General features: G+C 37.0%; 1 long non-coding RNA gene across 1 annotated transcript; it reads left to right on the plus strand.

Annotated features, from left to right (window-relative positions):
- The first annotated feature begins 1,160 nt into the window (after positions 1–1,160).
- On the plus strand, positions 1,161–5,109 carry LOC123376627. The gene is made up of 3 exons (XR_006581853.1): positions 1,161–2,658; positions 3,326–3,478; positions 4,241–5,109. It is a non-coding gene; the product is annotated as an uncharacterized LOC123376627 (long non-coding RNA).
- Positions 5,110–7,056: the final 1,947 nt, after the last annotated feature.

Consider the following 7,056-nt stretch of genomic DNA (forward strand, 5'->3'; position numbering starts at 1 on the left):
CAGTTTTTCCTCATTGCTTTTTGATGAGGGTCTGTCTTTAATAATCTCCTACCAAGGTTTCTTTCATGAGAGACTTTATCCATTCTAGCATTTTCTGTTGTTCTGAATGACAATTTACTCTCTCTCAATGAACATCCAGCTTAGTATCTAACTCAGTATAGGAGTCATTGAGGGATGAGATAGTGGGAGTACATTGCATTATTCTTGAGCAGTCTCCTTTGGCTGGCACTCAGAACAGAGCTCAGATTTCCAGAAATGTTTTTAGTTCAAAAAGCTGAACAGATTTGTAGTCATATCAAGACATTAATGTGGAGTTGTGGCCCCTAATTTCAGACTGCCACAATGATGAGTATGGCCTGAAAGCCATAACAACCACACATTTGCTCTAAATAATATGGACAATTAAAGACTTAGATGTGGATTTTCTCCCTATAGGCTAGAGACATCATAATGGGAGAAGAGGTCCACGGAAATTCATGTTTCACAGCTGTCTTTGCATAGTTTTCCACACCATCTCATTATGAACCCATAATGCCACAACCCTCTTTTCTTTCAAATTCTTTTTCAAGACCCATTGTTATCATGACGCCTACAAGAAACTGTCAGCTGATGATGGATAGATAGAAGGCTAGTTTATATCTATTCAAAAATATTGCACATTTTATCCCTCCCCCACAAGCCCCATGTAATGCTAGTCATCTTAAATTGTAAGCAAATTGGGGCAAGCATCTTAAATGTCTGGAAAGCACTTAGCACATTGTAGATGCTACTGTAATCCAGATGATGATGATAAATAATAATAAAGTGTGACATAGCACCTGTTCCCCATCTGTCTGGAAGAAACATTTTATTTTATTTGTAATATTAAAACAAATAATTAACACCAATTCCCGTTTCAGCTCTACACTGTAGGAAAAGGAAATCTCTTCTAACCAAAGAAAATATTTTTGATCTCTGTCTTCCTTGCCAGTTGCTCAAACTTACTGCTGCCTCTTTTTGTCCCTCTATCTCTAGTTGAGCCTAGGATATCCTATTTGTGGACAATGGTGTAGGCAATGACTCCTATCTTTAAGAATTCCAAAAGGTCTTTTCATTCAATTAATGAGTTTCTGTGCTTCAGTGAATCTTTATTTTGCTGAATTTCAGAATTAATCATGAGAGTCAAAAACATAGCTTTTACGTTTTAATATTTTTAGCCACCATATTCATAAAATTAATATGGTATCCGGAAAATAAGTTCTGCCTCTGTATGGAGGGCTGACTTGTTTATGTGACATACATTTTCTGTTGCCTTAAAAGGGCTCTATAAAGTAGGGAAAAGTTCAGAGTACCTTCTGTAGTACAGAAAGAAGGTGGATCTTCTATCCTGTTGTTCGGAGGTGTGTGTTTAATCTTTTTTAGCAAGTTTTTTATGACCAATTTTTGTCTTCTAATAAGCACTTGGCAAATATATTAAGGTAGTTTTTGTTCTTTATGCAGACTCCACTGATTTTTCAGCACATGCACCTTCCCTTAAAAAACTGAAAGACTTCTCTACACACACATTTTAGGGAAAGTAGGGGTTTTGGTTGCTAGTTTCTACACTTATTTCTATCATGGATTAGCTAATTGACTTTGGTCAATTCACCCTTTCTGTGCTTTGGTTTCTCCATCTGTAAGGTTAATAATACTTAGTACTTTTCACAAAGGATGAGGGTTAATAAAGTAAAGTTTATAAAATGCTCAGAGATTCTTGGGTGTTTAAAATGAGCTATTATTATTTAAGAGGAAGAATACCAGCTTTACAACTGATCCAGCAATCAAATCTCCCATTGAATGGAGGATCTCATCTAAAATAAACCAAACCCAAGAATTCCCCAGGTGTCCAGGTTTCCAGTGTGACGTCTGTGATGTGAAAGCAAGAGCCGAATCACACATCTATATTTAACAGCATGAGGAATACTCCCATTTCCTTTGTAACAGTTTTTTGGTATCTTGACAAATCTTATCTGCAAAGGTATTTTTCCCTTTTTGATGTCAGAGTGAAAGGAAACCCCCGTCTCCCACAGTGAGGCCTCCCACAATATGTAAAATAATTAGTACTTGTACCTTTTCCTATATGAGAAAAATTTCCCTTTATCATACACAGCTAATTTAATATGCAAGGTGTAGGTGAGTATATATAAACAGGTTCTGATGTCAAAAATGCATGAATCAAATATAAGCTTTCCTAGAAGTGAAAATGCTGTTTCTCAGTTTGTTCTTGTTGAGTTGTTGCCTATCACTCTCTGCGGCCAATGAGATAGAAGAATTTAAAGAAAACTTGGAAGCTTTTCTGAATCTGACAAAAAAACAGGTGGGCCATTAAGTTTCCCCCTCCATTTTCTTTTGCTTTTTTGCATTGTAGCATAAAGTTGGTGTTCGCGGCTTTCAACTCTGGTTTACAGATATGGTTTCTTGTTTATTACAATTGAATGTTCAAGGTAGTGTGTGCTGAACCCTTTTCTGAAGTCTATGCAGCAATTGCTTCCCCAAAGGAAGTTCAGAAATAGAAATGTAGATGAAGATGATATGAAGCTAGAGATAATGAACAATGGCAATGTACATGTAAAAGTATCTGTTTACAATATTCCTTTTTTTAAATTTTAGATCTTTCTTCCAATACTAAAGAATTATGAGGTAAGTTTTTTTTAATTGTTATAATTATTTCATATTATGGAAGTCCACCTAATGCAAATTATTGATATTTATCTGTAACACACTGTTAAAAAGAAGAGAATTCAGTGACAGTAGACAATATGTGCCGTAGTTTAGTAGAAAGATTATAGTAACATAGACTACTGTAGATTAAATGCAGTTTATATATTTGAAAGGTTTAATTATCATCTGAGATACAAGTATATTAAAAATTTCCATTAATTATTATTAATTCTGTTACATTTTAATTGAATGGTTGTAGACTTCCAGGGTCATATTTAATGCCAATAATGTTGAGGACAGTAAATTGTTAAATAATGCCATGAAAAATCTGATCCTATTACCACTGAAATCAATGAGAGTTTTGACATTCACTTCAGTAGGAGCAAGACTGAGCCTCAAAAGCCCTGATCCTTTTAATACTTACTCCTTGGCCTAACTTTCTGCATGTGAGTAGTTTCATTGAATTTAATGGAACTACTTATGTGCATAAAGTTAATCACACATGGTAAATCTTTGCAGATTTGGGGCTATATTCTGTCTAGCATGTGAACTGCAGTGCATATAGTTGGTTACTGAGTTGTGTGTGAGTGATTAATATTTAATTTGTTTGAGTAGAATATAATTTTGTCATTATTTTATATTATAGTGCAAATGTGTTCATGATTACCTCAGTAATACTGAGAAACATCTGGAAAAATTAACAGAAAAATTTAACGATGAGCCAAAGGCGAAGGAACGTCTTCATAAGATGCGATTCAATATGAAGCAGCTGATGCATAGATTAGAGAAAGGAGATAAAGTAAGTTTATTGGTATGTTTCTGATAATGGTTACACAGGCGGAAACCTGAGATTACTACTACAGGTCTGCTTATTTGTCTGCATTAATAAAACCAAAACAAATCTGGACAAAATTCTGGCCCCTTTGAACTCAATGGCAAAATTCCGGTTGACTACAAAGGGACAGAATTTCATCCTCTGTACCTACAAATTGTGCAGACAGCTAGTCTATAAAAAATCATATTTATATCACTGTTTGACCAGCCTCTTCTCTCGCCCCCATTTGTTTGTTTCTCCTACCTGTTCCATCTTGGCCTCAACTATCATTGTAAACTCTTTAGGGGCTTGATCCTGAAAAGTACTGAGCACTCTGTCTCCCATCCAGCAAAGCACTTTTGCACATTTTTAGCTTTAGGCATGTGAATAATCCCATAGAATTTAATGGGGTTTGGATCAGACCCTTAGTCCCCTAAAAGATGTATTAGATTTTAAACTAAAGATGTACTTGAGATTAGCTAAAAGACCAAAAACACGTGTGATAGTCAACTAAAACCCATGAAACAGACACACAAAATAACCCAAAAAGAAACATTCCTGTTTTTCCAAGGTCTTATTTTCTTTGTTCACTTATGTAGATGATTTCTCTCTCCTTACTGAAAAATTTACATTGAACAAAATGTCATTCATAATTTATGCTGCTTTTTTGTTTCAACTAATGTTTCCTTTTTAAAAAACGTTGACTGTTTATAACAAGCACAAATATTAACTTTTTAATTTTTCTAGGTAAATCCATCTAAAAGCTGTGTGAAAACAGAAGCAGGACTGATGAAGGCATTGCACTTCTATAAAAGGTTCTTTGAAAGACTGAATGAATTTAATTGCATTAAATCACAATGAACTGAGATGAGCAACACATTCTAGTTGGATGTATGTTTTAGGTAACACATGATTAAGTATTAAGAAAATATTGCAAAATTACCATGGAAATACATAAAAACACACACAACGTTAATGTGAATATCTAAAACATACCAAATGTTTGTAACTTAAATGTATAGTGCATTTATTTATGTATTTATTTATTTATTTTATTATTTTAGAGGGTGCCTTTATATTTATATAAAGCCAGAGCATTCAAACTATGTTACAGACTGAAAGGGGCAACTAAAATAATGAAATCCATCTTATTCTTTCCTGAGGTACTATAGTATTTAGTATCTTTTTAAATGGTCAAAATTAAATCCTGTAAATGAAAATTATTTAAAATTCATATTAGATGGTCGAATTTAGAGTTCTGTCTGTTGACATCTTTGAAAACAGATAATAAAAACTGGCCTCAACTCATGAAAGCACTTCAGAAAATACTTACCTTTAACTCCCATTGATGTCAATGTACTTTCCTGAATAAGAGCCCAACTGCATTTCTATGGCACCCAGTAGGGCTCATTATATTTATTGTATCAATGTCATAGCACAGTGGTTTTCAACCTTTTTTCATTTGAGGATCCCTACAAAATTTCAAATTGAGGAGTAGACCCCTTTGGAAATCTTAGACCCCAGGTTGAAAACCACTGTTACCATATATTTATGTCAACAATTGTATTATGTCCAACATATTTATTGTAGAAACAGAATGTATATATTTTATTTAATTCCAGAGTAATATTGATTGTCAAACTGTGTTAGATTATAAGCTCTTTGGGCAGGGACTATGTCTTTGTATCTGTTTGTACAGAAACTAGCACAATGGAGCTCTGATCCTAAGTCTTTGCACTACTGCAATACAAATATTATATTAGAATGATAATTATTATTATATAAATTTAATGTTTAATTTGGATGTACTAGTTTTATCTAAAATTTTGTTTGGAATAGTTTTGAGTTAGCATTTTTATAAAATGAATTCTGTATTCATGATTTATTTTCATAAATAAAAATATTGCTTTACATACACTAACTACAGTGTGAGATGAATAATTTGTGGATTTTTTTCTCCAATCATAATTAAAAATGATACTCTACTCTACTCAATGAGTAGTGATCAACGGCTCGATGTTTAGGGGTCAGTCCTGGAGCCACTTTTGTTCAACATCTTTATTAATGATCTGGGTGATGGGATGAATTGCACCCTCAGCAAGTTCGCAGATGACACTAAGCTGGGGGGAGAGGTAGATATGGGATAGGGTCCAGAATGACCTGGAGAAATTGGAGGATTGGGCCAAAAGAAATCTGATGAGGTTCAAGACGGACAAGTGCAGAGTTCTGCACTTAGGAAGGAAGAATCCCATGCACCGCTACAGGCTTGGGACCAACTGGCTAAGCAGCAGTTCTGCAGAAAAGGACCTGGGAATTACAGTGGACGAGAAGCTGGATATGAGTCAGCAGTGTGCCCTTGGGCTGTATTAGTAGGAGCATTGCCAGCAGATCGAGGAAAGTGATTATTCCACTCTAGTCGGCACTGGTGAGGCCACATCTGGAGTATTGTGTCCAGTTTTGGTTCCCCCACTACAGAAAGGATGTGGACAAATTGGAGAGAGTCCAGCGGAGGGCAGCGAAAATGATTAGGGAGCTGGGGCACATGATTTACGAGGAGAGGCTGAGGGAACTGGGGTTATTTAGTCTGCAGAAGAGAAGAGTGAGGGGGGATTTGATAGCAGCCTTCAACTACCTGAAGGGGGGTTCCAAAGAGGATGGAGCTCGACTGTTCTCAGTGGTGGCAGATGACAGAACAAGAAGTAATGGTCTCAAGTTGCAGTGGTGGGAGGTCTAGGTTGGATATTAGGAAACACTATTTCACTAGGAGGGTGGTGAAGCACTGGAATGGGTTATCTATGCAGGTGGTGGAATCTTCATCCTTGGAGGTTTTTAAGGCCCGACTTGACAAAGCCCTGGCTGGGATCAGGGCTGGATTAACTTTTTGTGGGCCCAGAGCCAAACATATTTGTGGGCCCCTGTTGGGGAAATAGGGCATGTGATGGGGGGCGGTGCGCAGAGCGAGGGGCCGGTTGGGGGCAATGAGGCACAGCGCAGTAGGAGTGGCACCACTCAGCCCAGCACAAGGGCGCTGTTTACAAACCCACAACTGCTAGACGCACACTGGCTCGCCCACCCCTGCACTGCCAGCGTGTCCCTTCCCCCCTGCCCAGCGCCCTGCCTGGGGGATCGGGCTGGCCAGGGCCCCTTCTGACTCTGGGCCTGGGCCATGGCGCCACTGGCACCATGGTAAACCCGGTACTGGCTGGGATGATTTAGTTGGGTTTGGTCCTGCTTTGAGCAGGGGATTGGACTAGATGACCTCCTGATGTCTCTTCCAGCCCTAATATTCTATGATTCTATGAAAAATAAAAATAAATTTACCACGTTTTACATACTAGAGAATATTTCTGAAATCAAAGGCAAAGGTACTTTTCACACTCATTAATCTAGAGAACTTTTTTTTGGCATAGAATACAGTACATTGAACGCTAATCGCTGCATTTTTTATCATAATGTCATTAATATAAAACAGACACATAATAGGGTGGCTAACTGACACAGTTAGGCCCTGATCCTACAAACACTTACACACGTGCTTAACTTTATTACTGTGCTAAAGTTAG

This window comes from Mauremys mutica, chromosome 8 (assembly GCF_020497125.1).
Source record: "Mauremys mutica isolate MM-2020 ecotype Southern chromosome 8, ASM2049712v1, whole genome shotgun sequence".
NCBI lineage: Eukaryota > Metazoa > Chordata > Testudines > Geoemydidae > Mauremys > Mauremys mutica.